General features: G+C 37.6%; 1 protein-coding gene across 3 annotated transcripts in view; it reads right to left on the reverse strand.

The window, feature by feature from the left end:
- LOC129733355 (spectrin beta chain, non-erythrocytic 1) overlaps positions 1 to 8,009 on the reverse strand; it is a 116,008-nt gene extending 107,999 nt beyond the window's left edge. The window contains exons 1-2 of one of the 3 annotated variants that reach the window (XM_055695175.1): positions 7,918 to 8,009; positions 6,601 to 6,895 (exon numbers count right to left, since the gene is read on the reverse strand). The gene's annotated coding sequence lies outside the window, so the exon portion shown is untranslated. Of the gene's footprint in view, positions 1 to 6,600; positions 6,896 to 7,904 lie in introns of all 3 variants that reach the window. The other 2 variants (XM_055695174.1, XM_055695176.1) reach the window with 2 other exon arrangements.
- Positions 8,010 to 25,784: the final 17,775 nt, after the last annotated feature.

Consider the following 25,784-nt stretch of genomic DNA (forward strand, 5'->3'; position numbering starts at 1 on the left):
CGAAAGGTTTGCTCTCAATGTTGGTGGGTATTATGTACAGTGCAGGGTTTCGGCACCTTTTTGTTTCTTCTATAATTGCTTCTTCAATATTCATATTTCGTTTGATTTGAAGTTTTGGTAGGTTCCTCAAGTTCTTGGTAATTTTCTCTCAGCTCTGCATTATATTTCTCCACTGATTTCTTTTAAAGCGATTTTAATTGAATATCACCAAGAAAACCAAGCATTGAATGAAGCACGTAAGCAGCATTACATACTGTGTAACAGCGGATTTCAGGCGAACATTTGGATAATTAAATGCAAATCCTCTCTAAGCAAAATTGTTTACCTATTCAACTTTTAGACATTATTCTGATCGATTCAACTAAATAGTCTTAATGCTAAAACTGCTTAAGGTTTGCGCTAAAAAATGGACAAAAATTGCCGATTTTTCATGGGTTTACCTTTACACGTGCTGACGGAACTAAGCATGCAGCATCAATCATATTGACCCATAAGTCAGCAGAAAAAAATGCTCTAATCAGTCGAACTCTAACCGTGATGGCGAAAAAAAAGTGAAGCTACTTCGTTCAGAAGTTTGCGCATTCAAAGAACGGTTCCCCGTCGCGTCGAAGAAGGCCATCGTGCGGCAGTTTGTGGACACCGGATTCGCCTGTTCCGGCATCTACAACATCTTGGCACTATTGGACAATAATCAGAGCATTGAAAGAAAGTCTGGTTCCGGACGGCCGACGACCCTGAGCGACAAGAAGCTCCAAAGGATGCTGAAGAGGAAGAATGATGAAAAAGAGGCTACATCGCTGCGTGCACTTGGCCGGGAGGTCAATGCATCCAGCCAAAGAGTAACAAAGCACCTGGTGAACATGGATATACATGTCAGGAAGCAGGAGTCCCGTCTACTAGTCTCGGAACTGCAGGTAATGACAAAGCGGCATGGTCGAGTCAATTTTCCGGCAAATCACGACGTGGCGGTGATGATGGACAACGAGACCTTGATTTCATCTTCATCACGACTGGCAGGGCACTTCGTATTTTGCTTCCCCACGAAGTAAGTTCCCCAAGAAGGTACTGCTGTGACTGACAATCAGCGAGGAGGGGATGTCAAAGCTGCTCTTCTTTCGCTCCGGACTGGCCGTGAACGGGAAAATTTCTAGTACGAAGTACCTGCCGGAAGTTGCGTCGTTCATCAAAAAATACCGTAACGTCGAAGACGCGGTGTTTTGATCGGATCTGGCATCGGCCCATTACTCGAAGCGATCGTTGGAGTAGACTAAGCGGCTGAATATCGATGTGGTACCCAAGTTGGCATTTTTTTTTCTGGACAAGTCTGAAGCGGAAGATCTACTCCAACAATTTAGTCGTGAAAACTGAGGAAGAATTGATAGATAAAACGAAGAAAGAATTTGATAAACAGGCCTACACACATGTTTTCGTCCGTCATGGCGAATGTTCCGGTCAACTGCCAGAAGGCCACACACAAGGGCGTAAAATTTTTTTTACGAGTAAGCTAACCTAATTATTTTCCATGTCTTAGTACCATCCGAAAAAAAGTCCGTTATTTTAAGGCACACGTTGTTTATATATGTGTTTATATTGTGCGCTTACAGTGCGGCTATCAGTCAGTAATTTTTTATATTACATGTTCGGCTGTAGATAACTTATGCAGGTGTGCAGAGATAATGTACATTTTTGGTAGCTTTTTTCTATCCTGGGTTCGATTTTTTGATTCTTTAACCCTTTTGTGTCATTTTTTTTTGTTTTTCATTCTAGTAAATATTTTCACAAGATTTGTTTTTTTTACATTTTTGAACCTGATTCAATTAACTTTTTTTTACCGCTGAAAGTGAGCAATCTCATGTAGAACGATTTAGTAAAAGAAAAATTAAGAGAAACTTTTTTTGGATTTTCTGGTATTCTTAAATTTTTTTTACACATGTGAAAGACAGAGTGAAACCGATTTCGATTGCGAATATCTATTAAGTAAAATTTCTTTGATTTTAAATTACTTTGACAAGAGTGAAGCTATTGTCAATTTTGTAAGTTCAGTAATTTGGTCATTCTACAAAACGCTGTATTTAACCATTGTTCTGCTAACTTTTTTCTTAAATTCTGTTTTTACTTCCGGTGTCAGGTATCAGTAGGATCAGAAAAGGACAAAGCCGGAATTGATTCCAAATTTTGCTGTTATGGATTTCGAAGTTGAAAGAGACTAAAAATAAAAATGATTCCGGGATTTTTTGTTAATTAAGCGTCAGGAATAGGCCGAAAGCTACTATCAAAAATATATCCCAATTTCCCTGAAAAAAAACTAAGAAAGAAAGTGTGAAAAAGTTTGTTCTGAAAAACACGCGGAAAATCCAGCAGAAGTCAACAAAAAAATCTTGAATATAACTTTAAGTGTTTTTATAGTAAATTAGGCAATGTATGTAATATTTTCGAGGATGCGAAATTATAGAAAAAAATCCCTCCAGAGTCGCGTCTGGACGAGAGAAATTTTTTCTAAGCATAAATGAAACCCTCAGTCCTTGTTCATTTTTGCATCCTCGAAATAATTAAATACATTGCCTACTTTACTTGAAAAAAACTTAAAATGAAAGTCATAAGACGAAAAATGTAATTGTTCCGTCAAGTAACTTAAAGTGATTGAAAGCATTTTAAGGGAATGAAACTAAAATCTAAAAACGTTTCGAAGGTTAGAAAAAATTGAAAATGAAAAGGAGTTATCAAAAATTTCCTTGCAGCTTATTCTAAACAAAAAGAAAGTTCTAATTTTAGTCCAGAAAATGTAAATTACTTTTGAAAGATAGTTGAGACCAAAAACGAGAATGATACAGAGCAATAAAATTTGTATATCATTCACGAATGATTCACGAATTTTAATTTAACCGCGCTCCTGAAAACTAGAAAACCCAAAAGCAAAATAATGCACCATGAAATAACCAGAGGCACTTTCAAAGCTCACGAAAACAAAAAACAAAAACAGTGAAAAAGAAACAAAAATTAGTTCCAAATTGTAAAAAAAAACATTCAAAGCAGCAGAGAAATTTGACACTAAAAAACATCTAAAAAATTGATCTCCAATTAGTATCTAATAACTCAAAACAAGTAACTAAAAAACCGAAAAAATACCAAACTGAAGAATTTAATTTAGAATGCATAAAAACTCCTGTAGATGTAGCTTGAAACATCTGTAAATACTTCGAAATGTTTGGAAGAATAAAAACAAAAGAATTCCGAGATCAGTTCATAATGGTTGCGAAACGGCTCTAAAAGCTACACAGAAAGCCCCCCAACAAGAATATAGTTTAAAACGTTTCAATTAGAAAGAAAAGTCAACATAAAAGATGACAAAAATGGCTGATAATGCTTCTCAGAAGAAACAAAAGGAAAAAAAAATTCGTCCCAAAATATCTAAAAAAATTCTGAAAAACGCATGAGCTGAAGAACGCATGAGAATTAATTGAGTAATTCTAACGAGAGGAAGAAACCAAAAAAGAAAATGATCCAAATTCAGCCTAAAAGGGCAAAGCAAAAAATTTATTCCAAATTTAAATAAAAGTTTGCCAAAAGTGGTTCCATACATGGATTAAACAGCATCCACTTTGAGCTCACAGCTTAGTTGAAAGATCCTCAAAGAGCTACAGCAAAGTTTATGATAAATGATTTTAAGTTATCCTAAGAAAACTGAAAGTAGGTACGTACATCTGCTAACGAGAGAAAACAAAACAAAAAGAAATATATATCTTATTTTACAGCAAGTTCATAAGAGGTTCTCTACATGTTTGAAAAACCTTTACAAAAAACGAAGAGGTCATGAATGAAATGATTCCAAATTCATTTGAAATATAGCTGACAATGACTCCGAAACGACTAAGGCTTTGTAAAAGGAACGGATTATAAGGGATCTAAGGCTTTGTGAATAAAACTGACGATCTAATGTTATTTTATAGGAAACCTCAATAATTAAATAAAAAGTTCGAAATGATGAGATCTTGTTTATACTCTTTTTTCTGCTTATTGTACTAAACTTGAAATTAAAGTTAGTAAAATAAATTTTAGGCTGGAATGACTGAAAAGCTTTCTTGAAGGCCAAATTTTAGTCAATTTTTGAGATTTTTACTAGATGCAGGAAACATAATTCAACGATAGTAAACATAGTTCATTCCAAACCACAAATCTAGATGCAGAATTTTACTAGCTTCAGTTTGACGATTTTCTGTGAAGTTTTTTACTTTATCGATATCAAATCGAATTTTCGTCGAATTTCATCCAATCTCTCAGAGTAAATTACAATAACATTACATTCGAGAGTTCCGCTTAGAAAACCGTTTGTGCAAAAAAAAAAGAAATATTCGCCATTACTCAAAAATCGATTACATCATTAGATCCCTTTTTTATATTCTAGTTTAATTAAAGAACAATCATCGTTCTATTCAATTCAACCTGTTTTGCTGCTTTGATCGCCATAATCATTATCTCATCATCACGAACATCCACAGCGAAACCGCCAATCCACTGGCTTCTGTTCGTCGAGTAGCAGGGATTCATTATGGGCTATTAAATCGGAGACTCGGACTTAACTAGCCTACTCTACCAACGGCAGCTATTTTCTCTTTGCCACTTCAATGGCTTAATCGAACACCGTAAGCCCTAGGGAATAATCATCAAAATTAAAGCAGCATCACAATACCCTGCAGGCTGAGAAAAATATCGTTGAGGTTCGATTTGGAAAGCAGATTATTTGACGCAATAAAAGCGGATCCATAGGTATCGCAGCATCAGCATACCCTTCTTTTAAATGGTTACAATTATTGCGAGATTAGTATAATTCGAACACTAAACAGACTAAAGACATTCCAATGTCGAACTAATGCAGAGAACAACGTCACGACTGGAAGATTTCTCCAGCCTTGAACTTTCAATGTCAAAGCCGCTTTTATCCGTTCCGATGGTTGCCAATTCAACAGACCCCGCCACCACCCGGATCCGGCCTTCACCCAAAACGGTTTGATTCGAATGCGGTATAAAACCTAAAGGCATGAGGCGCATCGAATTGAATCGCTATCAGCCTCACAGCGACGACACTCGAGACGACACTTTCCAGAGAAGCCTCCGGACGTTTCTGTTGAGCCTGACACTGACAAGTCGGAGCTGGACTAGGTCGTGGAACGGACGGGAATCAGGAGGGCACAAGAAAAGAAAAGGAAATCTCAGTCTACCCAACAGGCTTTGAAGGTACAGTAAATAATAGTAGTCACAGTTGGACCAATACGCAGAAAGGGGGCGGGCGGTCGTACACAGTAGTTGCCGAGGGTGGCGAATCGGGTGTGGGATATCAAATTCAGTAATCACTAGAGTGAATCGCTGTTTTCAAACCGCCACCGCACTGCAATCTATTCATTGAGAGACTCTGCACCGTTCGTGCCAAATGCACAACTTCTCGGATGTCTCATCCCAGCGTGTACTTCTCCTCCGCCTCCGGTTTTCCACGACCAGCAAACTTTGTTGTAGCCACGGAGAAAACCCATCATTTAGATGGAACGCGATCGTGGTGCTGTGGTCTAATCATGGCCACTGTTGTTTAGCGAATTAAGTTTCACTTTATTGCAACGTAAACGGTTTTCGTCGTTTTACCGGTCCAGTGTACATCAGCGTTGCATCCTGCTTTGATTTGTGGTTAACTAATGGTTTTCTTATTTAGGAGAAAAAATAACAATATACAACTGAAACGACAGATGTGTCAGTGTCGATATCTGCCATCCGTCGAGAGGGTTTTTGAATAAACAAACAATTAGATTATTTGTGCCCAGAAATGTAGAAGCGGATAAAGAAAAATTGATTTTGTTATACCGTTGGCATGATATTCGCTACTATATCATAGAAGTCTTGGTATCAATTGGAGGTTCTCCTTAATGGAAACTATTCTAACAAACTTTTTTAATGTTCAGTTTCAAATATTCGCAGTTTTTGAGTTCCGAGCATTGCTCGGGCAAATATTAAATGAAATATGATGTGTTATTTCTCGCCAAAAAATAGTCCTCAAATAAGCAGGTTATGGCCTCTGAGTTCTTGAATCGCATTTATTTAGAAATATAGTATATGAAACAGTATATTGGTGTTTGAATTAGTTTTAAACTACAAAACCCTGATCTATCTCGTGGTACAGTATACCCGAGTAAGATCAAACCTAATCATCATAGCAGAAAACTGATATCTATGTGTTGTCGGATGTAAAGCTTGGAAATTTTTCATTTATTTCTTGGTTTTCCGTCCAGAAGTCCGTAACAGTGTGGATGGAATCATCGTTGGGAAATGGTATCGAACACAATTCACATGAACGCGAAATACGCCGAAATACCAAGCGAAGACTATTTCTATAGTATGACAAGACAACGCCAAGCAATGCACAAACGAAAAGTTCTAGTTCCTGTCATGATGACACAACAGCGATAACTTAGTGAAGTTAGAAAACAAATAGTTGAAAATGTATTAAAATCATCATAATTATGTAAGGGAAATTGCCGTACCATGCGTTCGTTGAAAGATAAAACCAGTTCCAAAAATAGAGCAAAACGATGGACATGTACGCGACAAGCGACTAACCTTTAAAATCGTCGACGTATCCGTAATCCAGAGTTGCAACTGTTCCGGTCTGACTTTTCCAGTGAAAACAGTAAACTACACGCTAAAATTCCACTGCCGAATTATTGTACTCCGCGCGCACCTTCGTTCGACCGGATTCCCCGGGGCGAAGGAATTCCTCTTTCCACCGCCCAAGAAATCCTTTCACGACTCTTTTGGTTATTTCGAGCCACTTTCAAAAGCGTACGGTCGTATTTTTTTTAAACTAATCACTTTATTTGGGTTAAAAAAACAATATAAAATGTCACTGCACCACCTATAAAATATTTCACTTTTGGGATTATTTCTCTGCTGTTTACGAAGCAATATATAAAACCTAAGGTTTAGTAAGATTCGATTTTTTTTCGAAAAAAAGTTATTAGAGAGTACAAAAAATATCCTTCCAAGTATCAAACCATCAAAAATTATATTTAATTCAACTTCATATGAAACAGGAAAATAATAACTACTTTATATAGCTTCGAAAACAGCAAATTCGTAACAATCAACTGCCAAGTAGTTACTCAAAGTAATTCGTAGTAAAATTTGTTGACTGTGAAATATTATTAGATCACAAAATTAAAAGTATGTGACCCAACAGATTACTCCCGACATTCCGTGTTGCAGATAACAGCCAAAGCTTCCCGACGAAAGTCTTATCACCAACACAAAATAAGCAGCCTCTCTTTTACTGTATGTAGCACAAACACCCGAACCTCTGTGCATAAACCGTATTGATCTTGAGAACGATTATCATCCACAAAAAAAATAAACTGTTCAAGATCAAGAACGCACCAACACGTCACCACGAAGCCAACCGGGCGCGCTCTCTCCCATACAACTCCTTTCCACACACACGCACACCAGCGCCGCCAGTATTGGCACGTTCGTACGGAGTACAACCGCGCCGTGATTCGATCCTCGCTTGTTTTTTATTTTCAATTTCCTTGCTCCGGGATCTTTCACCAGGCCGAAGCCCACTTTTATTCTGTATGTTTGCGTACGAGAAACCTCCGCCAGTTTGAAGGCAACACACACTCGCTCTTTCTCTTTTTGGCACACACTTCCACAACCTAATAGTGATGATGCTGGCTTTTCAATCTTCGCAATAAAAAAAATCTGATCGAAAATTTCAATTATGTCTCATGTTGGCAGTTCACACACAACATAATGCCCAAGTACCGAAAACAACTCCACTTTTTAATCGTCCTTATAATTATGGGTACTGCATTGACGCAACTGCACTCGTATTGCATGCGCAAATGCAACCCACTATCTACTAAAACCTTGTTCCGCGACCTACAAAAATTCACAGCGAATAACAGTTTCCCGACCTATACGACTGAAGTTGAGCTCAAGACTGAATGGCAGTCGGACGCTCTCGGTGCTGGAATGCCTGAGTTTGAGCCTGTCTCCACTGTACCGCGGGTTTACGGTTGTAGTACTTACTATTCAGTTACTCATACTACCGCTTACCGGAAGACAGAGAGAGTGAGCGATACTGGCATGCAATGTTAATCAATGAACGAGAGTATGTTTCGCCTCGCTCTCCACAAATTGCGTGTTTGTGGTGTCCGTTAGGTTAGGTCGGTCGCCGACGGTCGGTTCTGTAGTCGATTTCCGCACTGACCAGGGATACCAGATGTGCAGATTTGTCAGCAAAACGCAGATTTTTAGAGTCCGTGGGCAGATTTTTATTGATTTGCAGATATTCACAGATTTTTCATAGTTTCTGCAGATTTTTGTCAGAATCTCCTTATATTTGCGCAGTTTTTCTCAAAATGTGTGCAGATTTTTACAGACTTTTACCAGCGCGAGCGAAATTTTTTCGAATCACGAATAGATTTTTGTCAGATTTCAAGCAGATTTTTCCGGTTTTTCGAGCAGTTGCAGACATTTTTCGAAAATCTCTGGCATCTCTGGCACTGACAGCACTACTTACTGACGGTGTTTTCTATAGGAATGTATACATTTTGGTTGAGAGAAAGAGGAAGATAAATGTGAGCACTTCTTGCAGGATTTTACGTGAGTGTGAACAGGCTTCGAAAACTTCCTTACTATCGCTAATGCGAGAATGAAAAGGTACGTACCAATGGTACTTATGCATAACTGAAAGATGAGCGAAAGAACGAAAGATTTACAAGCGTTTCGAATTATTCAAACGTCTGTTGATGAAACGCGTTGCTAAATTGAGTTAACGCTACCATACTATTATACCGCAAAGTTGTTCGGTGCAGTGCCGTGCGCGTGTGGGCTAGTAATAGGAAACTTATCGATACTTATCGATAATATCGATAAATGCTGGTCATCGATATTATCGTTAATTTTTTGACGTTAACGATAATTATCGATATTATAAGGGTGAGCACAAGTCTGGACTGGAGGAGACTCAAAAGAAGGAGACCTCTGCTACCCTACCCCAGGAGTTGCTTTTGCCGCTAGGTATTTGTTGGGTGCTGCTTTTCGACAAGATTTAGCATTGTTGCGGGTGGTGTAAAGGTTCGCCTCGGGTGTCACTGAGTTTCTGAGAAATAATGGTAGCTAAAAAGGTATTTATAGTTTTTAGTTTACTAAGAACAGATGAATTCAACAACTTAGTACTGGAGAACTTTAAAAAAATATCCAAACTTTTTGCACCATCTCATAAAAAGCAATGATACGAAATTGTAATAAAATGCATTTTCTTCGGCTTGTCAACTCTTATAATATGATGGACATGCATAGCGGCAGTCTATTGGTAATTCTCTGGTAATTGTTTAGTTTAACTTGGAACTGTTTAAGTTCAAAGTATCTGTTACCCAACAAACAATTTTTAGTTCCACTAAAAATCCAAATCAACGAAATTGTTGTGCCAAAAAAAGAATCCTGATTTATACAGGGGGTAGACAAAATAATTAAGATAAATAAAATTCTCTCGAATTTTTAATGGCCAGAACTTTAAGAAAAATGAATCAATTTTGATAACCGGTTTCATATCACTAGAAAACAGTATTATAATAGTTTTACTTGCGAACCTGGTGTGACCAACCTACACCGAAAATGTTTCGGATTTCAAGAGTGTGTGTCAAAGTGTACATTTTTGCAACGCATAATACGTTTTAGGCAACTAAATTGTCTATCTAAAATACTTCTTTTGAAAAAATCTGAGATCACCTATATTTTCTAGTCATTTTTTGGTTTTAAAATTATATTTTTTTTCAGAGTAGGATCTTAAACTCATTTTTTTATATTTTTGAAGGAAAGTTCAGATAATTTTTACTAAGATATATTGATTCATAAGAAAAAGGTTCGAATACAGTTAGGTTTTCTTACGCAGTGGATACTTGCCTCGTGAAAAAACCATGTTTATTCAGAAATCCGCTTGATAAACCGCTTTAATTCATAAATTCGCGTAAAAAACCACGTTAATTTGAAAATCTGCATAAATAACCTTTTAGAGAAAATCCGCGTGAAAATAATCTGACTTTTTTAAATGTTAATCCATATAAATTTTCAAACGCAAGTTTGCAAATTTCCTTGGTTTTAATAAGACCTACACACCCACGATGTTCGATTGAATTCTGCTAGAGTGCTGCAAGCTCAAAGAAAATTAGTACCCAACAGGGAAAAAACCGCCAAAATCAACACCCATACTTAATAAATTCATACCTCGATGATTCTTTGGCGAATTTTCAATCTTTGGCTACCAATGAACCCGAAATAAATTCTGATTTTTTGACAACATATAAACCTAAGTGAAACAGAATGTCAGAAAAAGTTCTACGCGTTACAAAAATGTACACTTTAGCACACACTCCGGAAATCCGAAACTTTTCCAGTGACCCTTGGTCACGTCCAGTTCTCAAGTAATACTAGGAAACAAGGACAGTTTTCCAGTAAAATGAAACCTGTTTTGTCAGAATTGATTCATTTTTCGTGAAATTTTGACCATTTAAAAATTGACAGAATTTTGCCTGCTTCAATTATTTTCCTTATACAACCTTAAAAATGAACTTCGGCTTGAAACTTAAAAAAAAACCCGAAGACTTTCCAAAACAAACTGTTCCACTCGTCCGGGTGTTTAGATTTCAATTCGCAGTATCGTAAGATTTGTCATTCAAGGCCTTAACACAATGGATACGTTGCAGCTGCGTTTGCGGCAATTTGACAGTTAGCCCATACATTTACTGCCAAATTGACGTCAACGCAACGCAAACGTATCCATTCTGTTTGGGCCATCACTGTCTCTGTTTTTAACAAATTTATATAGCAAAATTGCATTTGTCGAATAACGTTTGCGATAAAAAATGGACAAAAATTGCCGATTTTTCATGGGTTTACCTTTAATCGCACTGACGAAACTACTTATGCATCATCAATCATAGTAACCCATGAGTTAGCAAAAAAAAATTGACAGCTCAATCAGTCAAACTCTAACTGTGATGGCGAAAAAAGTGAAGCTACTCCGTTCAGAAGTGTGCGCGTTCAAAGAACGGTACCCCGCCGCGTCAAAAACGGACATCGTGCGGCACTTTGTGGACGCCGGGTATGCCGGTTCTGGCATCTACAACATCTTGACACTATTGGACAACGATCAGAGCATCGAAAGAAAGCCCGGTTCCGGACGGCCAACGACCCTGAGCGACAAGAAGCTTCAAAGGATGCTGAAGAGGAAGACCGAGGGAAAAGTGGCTAAATCGCAGCGTGCACTTGGCCGAGAGGTTGGTGCATGCTCTAAAACAGTGAAAAAGCATCTGGAGAACATGGACATACCTGCAGGAAGCGGCAGTCCCGTCCACTGGTCTCGGAGCTAGGCAATGACGCAGCGACAGCGGTTGAATAAGATGGTCAAGTCGATTTTCCCGACGAATCGCGACGCGGCAGTGGTATTGGACGACTAGACCTATCTCACCCTGGATGGCAACGACTAGCAGGGCTCTTCGTATTTTACCTCCCCCACGAAGGAAGTGAGCACCGAGGTAAAGTTCATTTCACAGACCAAGTTCCCCAAGAAGGTGCGGTTGTGGCTGACAATCAGCGAGAAAGGGATGTCAAAGTTGCTCTTCTTTCGCTCCGGGCTGGCCGTGAACGGGGAAATTTATAGTACGAAGTGCCTGACAGAAGTTGCGTCGTTCATCAAGAAATACCATAAGCGCGAAGATACGGTGTCCTGGCCAGATTTGACGTCGATCAACTACTCGAAGTGATCGTTGGAGGATGTGGTACCGAGGTCAGCGAATCTGCCCATTGTCCCCCACCTGCTCCCCATCGAGAATTTCTGGGCGAACTTGAAGCGCAAGATCTATTCCAACAATTTTGTCGCGAAAACGGAGGAGAAATTGATAAAAAAAACGAAGAGCTTAAAAACATGGCTACACGCATGTTTTCGTCCGCCATGGCGAATGTTCCGGTTAACTGCCGGAAGGCCGCACGCAAGGACGTAATATTTTTTTGCGAGGAAGCTAACATGATAACCTTCCATGAGAAATTTATCCAACTCAATTAACTATCATAGTTTTTTTTCATCACCATCTGAAAAAAAAAATTTTTACCGCAAACGTTAGCTGTCAAATTTTCGATACTTATCGATAAAAGCCCTGGAATTATCGATTGTTATCGATGTCCGCTTTGGGCGATATTTCCCATCACTAGTGTGGGCCACGTGGTGTCGCGTTAGTAGGGATGGGCGATACTGTCGGAAGTATCGATACCTGAGTACTCGAATACTTTTACACAAAACGATACCAAGTATAGCGTGGTACGCAGTTGAAAGAAAAGAGGTTCACGAAATTTTGCCCTTTTTACCAAACGGAATTTTGACAGCTGAGAATGCTTCACAGTAACGATATCTGACGTCAGTGAGCGCATGAATTTTGCTTTCTTTCTAGAACACTTGAACGCACTTGTTTACCGCGATCTTGTGAGAGGAGGGATACCAGGTTTTTTTTTTTCAAAAGTTTTCATGGTCCGCGAAAAAATGTCTTCCTACCCGAAGCCCGAAGGCTAAAAAAACTTCCCGGCAAATCGAAAACTGTCGACCAAAAAAAAAAAGGTCACCACTAATGCGCTAATGGAAAATTCGGGTCGTTCACATATTTTTCAATGTCTTCACATGTTGTCTTCAATGTCTTCACGCTGTCGTCACAAAAATGGATGTCTTCATCATACACTCAAAATATTTTTCACGTTATTGTTACGTGAAAGTTCCTATACTTGTCCATTTTCTGTCATTTTGCATGATTTATGTGACAAACATAACATCTACGTGAAAATCCCATGCATACCATGGTTAATCACGTACCACCTACGTGAACTTGACAACGTCAAACAGGATGTATCGCGTGAATTCTCTGTGTGAAAATAACCAGAAATCAAAATGGCGAAACTGTTGTCTGATTCTGAACACAAAACAGAATTTCTGAATGGCTTGCAAATAAGTGAATTTTCGAAAAATCCTAATAAACTCGAGACTTGAGCTCACAGGTTTCACACAGCTTCAGTTCAAAAGTGGGAGAGTTACCTGAAAAACAGCTGCAGCGGACAATAAGAATCTCCGGGAATGTCGTAATATTTATCAGTTTTTATGTTGTTTTATTCATTTACGAATTGACGAATTTGCATACCTGTATGATATCTGATAGCAATCATTTCTTACGAAATGTACAATTTTCATTTATTTCTCTAATTTTTATGAGCTAGGAAACGGGTTTTAGAAATTATCAAAATATGTTGCGTAATAAAACATGCATATGCATATTCGTCGTTTACCAGTAGATGAATTCTACGTGAAACTCACATGAAATGCATGCATCTACTGAATAAGTTTCAAAGGTTAATTCATCTCACCAGGCTGTGATGAACTCAAATGACAATCAAGTAGAATCTACTAGAAAACGATAGTGGAAAATATTCACGTAACTTCTCCGGTAACTATAACTTGAAAAATATTTCGAATGAAGGCTAATGTCTTCCAATCTGGCATCGCTGGGTAGAGACGACCAACCAACTGCTTGACACTTTCAGTACCTGAATAATGTCAGTGTTCATTATTCCGTACAAGAACTAGTGACATTTTGCTTCACAGCAAGTGAACTTTCTTTTCCCTTTCGGTTTATGATTTCTTTTTAGCTGCGTACTAGCTACCAGAAGAAATTTCATTGCCTGATTCAGTGCCTGAATTTTACATGGGATTGAGATTGGCAATGGGCGATATTGTATCGGTATCGGAAATATCGATACTTTCGAGGCGATATTTCGATTTTTTGAATCGATACACAAGCGTCCGATACTAGACTATACCGATACTGAAAACCGCGATATTTGTATCGATATTCTTTTATGCATACGGACCAGCTAGCTGACATCGCGCCATGTTACAAGGGCTAACATCTCAATGTGTACACGAGATCACCGCCACTTTTCATACGCTATGTTATGCTGTCTGTCAGTGTCAGTGGAGCCCACACATCGTAGAACCGCTGCGATGTTTGCTGCGATAAAGCAAAGCAAATCGGATAGAGATGCCAGCTAATTGATACGAGCTGGAACCACTGAAAAGCTGCCACTGTCAGTATAAATATCGCACAAGTCTATTGGCACTAGCAAAACTTAGATGGAGAAATAGATAGAGAGAATGTTGTGAGCCAAACGAACTGTCGAAATCTGAGCCAAGCGCAGCATAGGGCCCAATTCGAAATTTGTTTTACTTAAGCCACACATTTAAAGCCAAAAAGGAGTGCTCAATAATAACGTGTTCTCGAATACAAAAAATGTTCTCGAATTTAAAAATAGGCATAGCTCTACGTTGCAGTATTAAGCCACAAAACTAATATTGTTTCTCTGACAATTGATTAAAATATTGTTTGTTTACATTTATACTCAGCTTCATTAGTTTTTATTTGAATTAATTCTACTTTCTGCGTTAAAATGCATCCACAAACCCCTCAAACGAAATTCAACGTTATTAGAAATGATGTAAGGCTAAGTTTTCTGGTTACACTGTTCAGATCGAATATTGGCAAGCGGAAACTAACTCATGCTTTCCGTCGACACAAGTTAGAGTACAAGTGAAAAATAAAATTGCAATATTATTTAGTTAGAAAAATTCAGCGGTAGACTTCACTATCTTATTTTCGCTGACATATCTAACTTTTTTATGTCATCAACTTCCTCATCAATTAATATGGAAGTGTGTCAATAATTTATACAAATAAGACGGGAGCTTCACAGGCCATTGGACCAGTGAATACAAATCTTGAAGATATAAGTTGTTTAATTCATTTGTTTGCCAAAGCTCAGAATTTCTGCATTACCTGTATGTATTTGTTTGTGAAGTCATTTGATTCACGCTGCTCTAGAGAATGCGGATAGATACCAGAAAAACAACAAAAAGTCGGCACATCAAATTTTTATTGCTGGAAACCACCAAAATTTTGCTGAATTTTGGTGTGCTGTGCTTTCAGCAATCTGTTCAGCAAAATGAAATTTGCTAATTATTCAGTAATGCTCAATTGCATAAAAGTGACAGTCGTTTGCTGTATGTTCAGTAAAACAAAATACAACTTGCTGGTTTTCAGCTATGACAATTTGCCGTTTATTCAGCAAAGCATAAATCAATTTGCTGGTTAACCAGTTAGTTCAAAGGAACCATGTTTCCGTCAGGCACCAGATTCCATCCGCCCATCGGATCATAGGCAAATTACTGTTGAACTAGAGATGTATGATTATCATTTCAACTTTCAAGTTCATCTAGCCCAACAAGGACTTAGCTATGGTCCCATATTCGCTATCAGGGGCTTAGCGATGATCCCGTACCAGCTGCACAGCGATTTGGCGCGTTTTACTAATGACAGCTTGACGTAAATTTTTTGCCATATCCATATCAATTCTTTTGCTGGATTCCAGCAAACATTCATTTACTGTTTTCTGTTCAGCAAATAGTTTTGCTGTATTTTCGCATATCACTGAATCGATTACTGGTTTTCAGTAAATGTAAATATCAAAAATTCAAAAAATGATCTCAGCTATTGTATCGATACTTCTGGTATCGATAATGTTTGACCGATATTTTGGGTATCTCGATATATTTGGTTCCTCGGGTATCGATACTGAAGTATCGATAATCTCCGTCGTATCGCCCAATGCTAATTGAGATAGGAAAATGAATTCCTTTTTGAACTGCATACCGCGCTTATCGTGGTATCGGTATAGAAAGTATCGATGCCAAAACACTCGATGCTTTTGGCCGAAGTATCGATACCGTTGGCATCGATACTAGTGTCGCCTATCCCCAATAGAAGGCATCGGTGGTATCGGTATCGTTTCAAAGTATCGTTGGCAAAGTATCGATACCGCTACTCATCGCTCCTAGTATGATGACAGTTCTACAAGGTATGCTACATTTTTGTCTATTCACGCGCACAAACAAATTTCGTTATGAAAAATTTCGCGTTTTGTATGGAATCCAGAACATTTTTGGAAATTTATCGTTTTATGTTGTTTTATATCTGATTTTTTTGGTTGGAGAGTGAATCTCCAGTTGAAACACACTAGAAATTGATATTAATTTAGATTTAGTGTGAAAAATTGCGACAATATATCGAAATAAAATATATAAAAATGCTATATTTCTAATAGTTGGAGCATAATCTTAGTCATTGTCATAGCTCATGACTTTTGTTACTGTATGAAACATAAGCGACTCTATGTAGAAGCGCTATTAGAGTACAAGAAAAAAACGAAAAGTGCAAAAAGGTTACCAGCAAATTGATGAAAAATAGCATATTAGCCTAAACCGCAGCATGTTTATGTATTCCCCACAAATAAAACATGTTTCAACATCATTTCTATAACTTTTCAGGAAAGTATGTTTTATAAGTTTAGTTTAAAATGCAAAATCATTTCAAATTTCATACAAAATTGGAAAAAGTTCATAACGATCACTAATACTAATGCATCGACGTGAATAGCATACCTTTTAGAACTGTCATCTATACTTGGCTCATCACTAGCAACGAGTATCGATGCCAAAATACTCGATACTTCGGCCTCATGTATCGATACCGTTGGCATCGATACAAGTATCGCCCATCCCTACGCGTTAGTAATTGGGTTGTTTCTTGGGTTGTTTAGCTATACCACAGATAACAGATAACCAAGCTAGAACTAAAAACTCCAGGAATCGCGTGTAAGATTTCAAATTCTTACTTGTTTGGAATGCTAACGACATCTTTCTGCAACTTGTGACTTTGACCACTTTAGTGATGGCAGCGCTGGATTATAATCAAAGCTGCACTGAAAGAAATCGACACGGCATTATAAAGTGTTTTGCACTTCAATTCGCCCTACTGGTCAAAGCATATAGAATTCATATGCGAAACACTTTAGAATTATTCATCGTGCCGGAAACTATTGGACAACGATCAGAGCATCCGGAAAATCGTCGAACTTCTAAGCCGTATGACACTCACTGACTTTTCATCTGTCGCCATTTTTCTACTTTTCAGCACAAACGGCACTTCATTTGACATATAAAAGCAAAACAAATCAACTGAAAGTGTTTCGCACATGATAATCACTGTGATGAAACAGTGGGGCAGATTCAAGTGTAACTCACTTCAAAGGGATGTTGGAATCATACGTAAATGAAGTGCGGCTCATGGATGTAAGTTGATGTGTGTGACAACTTGAAACGAAAGTGACAAATTATTGAATTAGATGAAAAAAAATAACAGGAGGGTTGTGTGCAAAGCCACGACCGCAAGGTTGAAGTAGAATACTTTCACAAGAAAGATAACCCGGCTGCCTGCGTGACAGTCATTTTTTCTAGTAAATAAACGTTGACTAATCAGATCAATCGAAATTTGCGCTTCAACAAGGATTGAACATTTTCAATAATAAAGTAAGTTGCTTGTCATGGTTGGGGCTTGACAATTTTTAAATTTTGAGATGAAATTTTTTCGGATGTCGTGCTCATGACTGAAGAAAAAGATAATTCAGTACGTTTTGAGACACGGAGATGAAGTAAAATTTATAAGTTTTACAAATTTAATAATGTGAACTAACTCATTAGAAAATATTAACTCTTCAATCAAGTTTTTATTTCATCCTGAAATGGACAACTTGTTGTTAATTTTAGTATCGGATAAGATGCCGATCACATCTTTGCGTTATCACTGACAGGGCGAATAAAGTATTCCTTGTGATGAAGTAAACAATGAAATGCTGATATAACACTTAAAACTAGACGGCTCACGTGTTGTCAAAATGAGTCAACTTTTCATTGAATGCATTTGCTAGTGCCCACTATCGCACAGAGACTGCGTTTCACGAAAGTGCCTCACTGCATCAGCCGCTATCGATGCTGAGATCCGCTGCAACTAGTTCGTTATCTATTGCTACGCCACAGCTGTGGCCGCTTTCCGCCTTCGCTGGTGTCCACTGCACTGCTAGTGCTGCTGCTAAGGGAGGACGACTGCTGTTGTCGTTGTCTAGAACTATTATGAGCGGCTTCGGCTGAAACAGGCTCTTATATAGGCCAAATAGCATGTTTTAAATTGCAAGGTATATGATTCTGTCGACCGTCCTTGTGAAGCAATCATATAACGACCAATCAGAGGTCGAATTTTTCGTTTTGACAAGGCTTGATTATTTTCAATAGTACAATAGTGTGAATAATAAAATTACAATTATCTTCTTCTGGGAAGAATCTTAGAAGATTTTGCAATCTATTGCTGCAAGAACGAAGGAAGTCCATCGAATACTAACCGATTTATTAGCATTTGAAATTGGACATATTTTTCACTTTCTCCGGTTTTGGATTTTCATTTCACATCCCTATGTAGCCGAACTTCCTGAGAGAAGTATTCTACTTCAAAATTCTACATATAACAATGCAGAGTCATTTTCATATCCAATTGATGAAACACTTGGATGGAGCGTGCGCAGTTTTTTCAGTGTGCCAGACGCATGAAAATTCTCACAGATTATAGAGTCACTGTTTTTGCAACGATATAACACTGTTTTTGTGAGGTTTGAGTATTTTTTTTTCATATCAACACTAAAACAAACAAATTTATCGCAAATATTAACTGGGACTAAATAAAATTGTCGATTATGTACAAATTACGACTGCTCAAAATTTCTACATTAAAACGGCAACCATTCTCATTGCAATAATATCGATAAGAGCTGGAAAACTATCGATTTTATCGAATCATTGACCACTAATGTCGTTTTCGTTTTTGCGGTGTAGCTACCCCGCGGACTACACTTTGACCTATCACTGTTTTTTTTTTTTCATTTTCCGGACTATCCCGGACTACCCTTTTTCTGTCCCGGACAGTCCGCGAAAGAAACAGAGTGCAGTTTTGAAGACACCAACACATTCACACGTATGTGTCAAAATAAAAAAAAAATGTGGCAAAATCGGTTTGCTTTGATTATCGTTCTTCGCGTGTCAAACATCAGGAAAGATTTTATTTTGTCAAAACATTTGCGAAATGGAGGAACTTTTTAAGCGTTTGGAATCATCATCGTCCGAATCCGTACAGTAGCACAAACGCGACAAAAAGACAATGGGGATAGTGACCAAAACAAAACAAAGTGACAGTTACCTCTGGTATTACGCACATCATTGCAACTGCTCGGAAAGTGTTTTTTTTTTTCAGCTGCAAAATGTAGTCCGGGACGGTATAGTCACATACATAAGACATACGTCACACTGGCGTTTTTTTCTGGTACAAGTTGCCCCATAGTACTCCGTACCTCGCCCTGTCAAACTGCTCGATAAATAATGAACAAAATGAATTTTCTTTTTCTCGGCCTTATCGAGCCCCAAAGAAAATCCCATAAGGAACTGTAAAAAAATTATTTACAAAATCAATGCAGCATTTTTCGAGTAGGAACGAGACAAATGCAGGGCTGCGCAGGTACACTGCCTTCAAAGACAACTCAAACAGAGGTTTTTTTTACAGAGGTTGGTACTTTCGAGTAGTTCATTTGGTACCAACTTTTTTGGAAGATTTCTTCCTGAGTGTTACGTATGTCTTATGTATGTGGTATAGTCCTGCCGTAAAAACGAATTCGACATAAGTGTTTCTAGCGCCACCATACTGCGTATTGCGACATGCTGAAAAACCGTTGCGTCTTTTTACATATGAAGTAAAATTAGCTTGGATGTCTGTTATCCGTGGCTATACTATTTTCATATCATCTAAAAGATCTTCATTTTCTACGCAAAACGAGGTTTTCAAAAATTGTATATCGTTGTCCTTTGGTTTTTAAATCACGAATTGGAACTGCCCGGAATCTGCTCGAAATCGTTACAATTACAGTTCGCCCATCTACAAACTGTCATTAAAGCGATTTGAAGCGTTTTGGATTCTCTATTTAAAAAAACAAAGAAAAATAATATGAAATTTCAAAAAATCACGTTTTGCTCAGAAAATCACACTCTTTCAGGTGATATATGAAAATCAGAAATCCGTGAATTTCTAAACAACCCTGATAAAACTGATTCGGAAAAAAACAGCTTGATACAATATCGATTGTGGCTCTTCAAAAAGTTGTTTCCAATTTTTAAAAGGCCTGTTTCAACTGCCAAGCAAAGTGTGCAATGAAAATATTGAACTTTCTTGAACGTGAAAATGTAAGCTAGAAGACCAATTTATTACTTTACGTTTACTTTAATCACGCAAACAGGTTATAAAACTAAGATCAAAACACAATGAATTTCAGTTAAATATTTACTGTATTGTGTCCTGTCAAAAAACTCTAGGTCAAAACAAGACCAGTTGATATATTGGAAATATTTATTCTATATTAGTAAAATAATATCACTGAATTTTTGAGCACCCTTCCATTTATATTCAAACTTCTTGGTGCGTATTTTTAAGTATTAAGACCTTTATAATAATATCGCCGTTGTGATATTAGGGTGACAGATAAACGATAATGTTGAAACAAATCGACATGTACAGCATGTTTAGAGGTGGGTGGGGTGTGCCTGTACCTATTGTGGCGCCAGCAATTGGAGTTCGGAAGTCGGACTTCCGACTTCCGAACTTTCTTCCGACTTTACCAACACATAGAACAACTGCGTGTTCACACAACATACACTGAAAAAAAATCACACGCTCATACCAAATGCTCATTACCCATGAATACCATAAAACCAACCCAATCATTTTAACATGTCGACCCGTATCAATTTTTATTGGAATCCACGATATTTTGACGTGTTTTGGCATTTGACGTGTTTTAGCAATGAGATCTGAGTGAAAAGATTGATTTTGGTATGCATGACATGGCAAACCGAAGTGTAAGACACTTGATGTTGTGATGTGCACAAAAACGCAAGTGTATTCCACGTAGATATTGAATGTTTCATCTATTAGCACAGAAGAAAATGGAATCCACTTGGCAGTAACGTGTCGATTTTTAATAGTGTATACCTTTCCAATCTTGCATGTATTGGTGCACTTTACACCGTGTAAGTCGGATGGAAAATGAGGCCAACAAAGTGCTGTCAAAATGCCTGCATTGACTGCGAATAAACCTTTATTTTTCCGCTGACTTTAATGGTAATTAACTTTAACTTTGCGCGGGTTGTATGATTTGTTTACGGATACCCTCTAGGGTGACACCCATGAGAAAAATATTCATACGTGTCACCTTCATAAGGGTGACATCAGGGGGATGACAACATGCTATCTCTTTCTATGTTGAATGAGTGAAGAGTCTACCCGACTAAAAAGATAAGTATATGGAACGTTTGTTGGGCGCCTGCCTCGGGGCTTTATTTTTAAATAAAGTTCCGATATGTTGCCTACTGTCAAACGTGTACCCGACCAACCACTCTAAGTTTCTTCATGAAACGAGAACGATCGCTATCAATTAGTTTTGAACCTATATCGATTGATTTCAGTTGGTGTCATTTCATAAAGGTGCATAAAGAAGGGGTTGATCGGGTACAGTTTGGATAGGGCTGCCATCCCCTTGGGTGACATACATGAAAATAATTATCAATTAGGTGGAAATTCGAAAATTATATAAATTTACTTTTAAGAGTTTTATCTCAAGCAATTTTCAAAAAATGATTACATTAAGTGCAATTAAAAACAAGATAATTCCACTGCAACCTGGTGGGGGTAACACTCAAGGGAAAAGCGGTGGCACCCAAATGTCACCCGATTACACTACGCCACTGGAGCCAGAGAATAAGCCCATTTTGACAACGAACAGCCTAATTCTACTTATGTTAGCAGAACCCACGACCCTTCAAGCTTCAAAACGGACTTTGTAACCTTGCGAAACTGTATTTCATGAATAAAAATGGTATGCACTTGTTTTCTGGTCATTTTTTTCAGCAAATAGCCACTACCACTTAGCACCGATCACGTGTTAGTATAACCTAATGCGAGATGGAAGGCACTTAACATGCTGTAATTTGTCATATTTTTTTATTTGTATATCGGATACTCCTAATTCACATCAACGAAAACATGTGTATTCAAAATATGCTTTGTACAGTTTTATTTAATTACACTCATTCACAGTTTTTTATCACACTTAATGTCTACTTATATAACGTATGGATAGGCGTAGCTGTAAGCTGAAAACACAATCATGGCAAGACTAATTAAACCCAAAGCGCTAGAAAATATATCATCTTGTATTACCTAGTCCAGGATACGCAACTGCCGCGTAGGGTGAAACATAGCTGGCGTACGGTGACACATAGCTTGAGTAAGTGTAGGGCAGGGCCCCTACAGAGTACGCCAGCGGAGCGGTGGCCAAAAATTGTGCCTTTGGATCTGGTTTAGCAGCAGGAGCGGTCAGCGCGCAACTGGCAAACAGTGCTACGGCAAGCAGGAACTAAGTGAAAAAAAAAGTATATGAACATAAGTAACTTTTCTATTTTTCACAGGCACCAATCCGGAACTCACTACAAATTTGATGGCCATTTTATGTTTATGCTTGTTCGTGTATTGATTTGCGAGCACTAGTTCAATTCACGTCTGCGATCACAATGATGTTGATTAGAGTAGTTCAAATAACTTATATACTTGGTCGATTAGAGCCTCTACCACCACGACGCCATCGACGACACTTTTTTGGAATCGCTTCCTATGCAAAAGAACGTCATGATCATTATTGACTCGTTGCGCATTCGTGTAGTCTCGAATTTACTGAAGGAAATAAATTTATAACAATTGCTCTTGAAAAAGCAAATCAAAACAAACCACAGAACTTATACCGAATTGAATAATCTTTGCTGATTTGGTATGCAACCTGCGTCTCGTCCGGAAGCGCATACCAAAATACGTGCACGCTTCGGTCTATTACTGAATGTCCGCCCAAAAAGGTACAACCGGCTGTTAAACGCTTAGGTGTTTAACTGCTGATGAGTGCATACATTCTTCACATCGGAACAGAAAAGATGATATCAATCATCCAACTAGCTTGCGAGTTCGTGATAGTTCAATTAGGATCCATAACCAAAAACTACGCTTCGCGACATCTAACGTCTAACGATAATAACATAATACGAAGGTGATAGTGCATTAACCGCATTTCTTGCAATGTGTAACAAGAATGCTGTCATGAATATCTGGCATGTGCTGCTATCGAGGTTATATAATAAATTTGTAGAAACATATTTTAGTGTCCAAAAATTTAACATTTAAGCATCTTAATGTGAACGCGGTATACCAAACTAAAGAAGTTCTGCGGTATTCCACAATAGTGCAAAATGGAAAGTGTCAATTATCTGCTTTTGAGGTCACTTCAGTTAATTTTGGCGTCCAATCTCGAGTTAATTCGAGTAGCGTGCGATGAAACTGAAATCAAAATTCAATAGTACGGACACTACATTAACTACCACTTAGAAATGCAGAGAATTCCAAGCGTATTTGCATCTACACGGTCACATTCCTATCTGGGAAACAGTTTTGCGTACAACCGCTGCGATAAATTGTTTGAATTTCCTTGGTGCAGTGATTATTAGACAAGTTGACGGTCGGTTGTATGTAATAAAACGATTTGGTGAGTTTTTCATTACATTAAAGTCGCTCGACTTTGATCCTTATCGGAAATCATGTTGCCTAACGCCAAAACGGCTCTATCAAAGTTCAAGGTTCATAAAAGCTTCATTTTTTTAATTTGTTCACTTTATTTAAATACTTCAAATTATTGCTTTAACTGAGTTGCGATTCTAAACGGTTTCTGGACCTAGAATAATTTCATGACAATGTTTACAACACAACACATTATCCAGTCAAAAGGGTTTTTTCGACAAAAAATTTTGCTTGCCCAAACAAAGTCTATTAATTTTCAAAACTGATCCTCACTTTTTACCATTTTTTTATCCTGAATGGTCTCAATCAGTAGTGGATTTCGTTCTCTGAGGTGGAAATAGTCCGTGAAGAGTGCTAAGGCTGCAATCATGTCATTAACTTGTTTGAGAAGACGATGAGGCTGATAAAAACTTCAATTTTTTGACGAAGTTAGGTACCTGAATTTGAAAATTTTGTAATTCAACCAGGGAAAACCAGGAAAAAGTCAGGTCAGGTTTTGTGCGCTTATTTATCAGTCATTTCTTTTCAGAATATCGAGGTTTTGCCATCAACCGATCAGATTTTTTACGGTTAAATTTATATAAGAAAAACAATCTATTGTTTGAGATACACTTTTGAAAAATTGGTAAATAACATCGATTATCTAAATCATACCGAGCAACCAATCACTACACACTAAGTTTTTATTGCTGGAAATCAGCAAAACTTTGCTGAAATTTCACATGCTGAAAAATCAGTTATGAAATCAGCAAACATTCTCGCTGAAAGCGATCAGCAATTCGTAACGTCAAACTTTTGAAACTTCTTTACTGAAAAATCAGTTGCTGTAATAGAACTGCTGATTGTTCAGCATTTGAGCCTATGACGTAAATTTACTGATGCATCTCAGCAAAAGTTAGCAGAATCCGGGAATTTCTCGTTATTTTAATAGAACTAATATTTTTTCATATTTTTTATGTTTCATTGCAAATATTTATTTTAAGTTTATAATAAAGTTGTCAACTGTAGTGCTGACTTTCTCCGCTCCTAAAATTGCCCCAACGAAAAAGTTATAAAAATTTGTGAGAGAGGGGTCAAATCGCATTTTGAAAAAATAATATGTGTGAATGAGTACAAAGAACGCTTTCAGACTATCAGGTGTTACTGAGAACACACGTTTTTCAACACAAACATACGCCGATCCTCCTTCATATGGCGCTGCTTTTATGATAAGTATCGGTAAATTTGTTTTCGTATAATTGGCAACGAATTGGTCAATGTCGTCCTCAGGCTAGAAAAATATCAAAAAAGGTTTGAAACCTCTATATTGTTTCTTAGCAGGTGACACTCACGTTGATCCATTCGATGATACGTTCTAATTGGTTATCTATCACGTTTGTCCCATGCACAGTACGTTTAGCGCCGCGCGAAGGATTTTTTTCTCTAATGATGACAAGCGTTCGAAAAAAATCTGTAATCAACAAAAACATATTCTAATAACTTTCCGTTTATCTCGAGATGACATACCTTCTTTGATATATGAATGCATATTAGAGTATCTCAATAATATTTTTCGCTGTAGAACATTCCATGTCTCGTTGAAAGCAACAGCTTTCGGATACATCGTATTAAAATCCATCGTTAACTAAAACAATAAATTAAAGTATTCGATGAACATAAAAATAAATCAGTGTGCCTTACGAGAAAACCATCATATTTTGTTGAAATAGGAAAAGTTTCCAGCAGCTCATCAATCAACTTGTTAACATCATAAGTATCCCTGAATCTCTTCCTTTCGACGAATGTTTGTTTCCAGTCTTGTTTAACTACTTCAAGAGAAGCAGCCGAAGGAGTAATGTGCTTTAGTTTTTCAATCTTGAAATAGAAAGTTCGCGTGAATATGTAAAATATACAATGAGCATCAAAGTAGTACCATTAGTGGAATATTTTGGTTATCAATGGTTCGCGATATGTCGTTGTTAGCAGAATCGTTGTTAGTTGCATCCATGCAGTCGGAATTTTTTGGACGCTGTACTTGTTGTTTATATTTTTTGACCATATATTCTATATGGTAATGAATTTTACCACTATGTTTTCCTTGTCCTCTACCATGAGGGTAGAACCATAACG

Source organism: Wyeomyia smithii, chromosome 3, assembly GCF_029784165.1.
Source record: "Wyeomyia smithii strain HCP4-BCI-WySm-NY-G18 chromosome 3, ASM2978416v1, whole genome shotgun sequence".
Taxonomy (NCBI): domain Eukaryota; kingdom Metazoa; phylum Arthropoda; class Insecta; order Diptera; family Culicidae; genus Wyeomyia; species Wyeomyia smithii.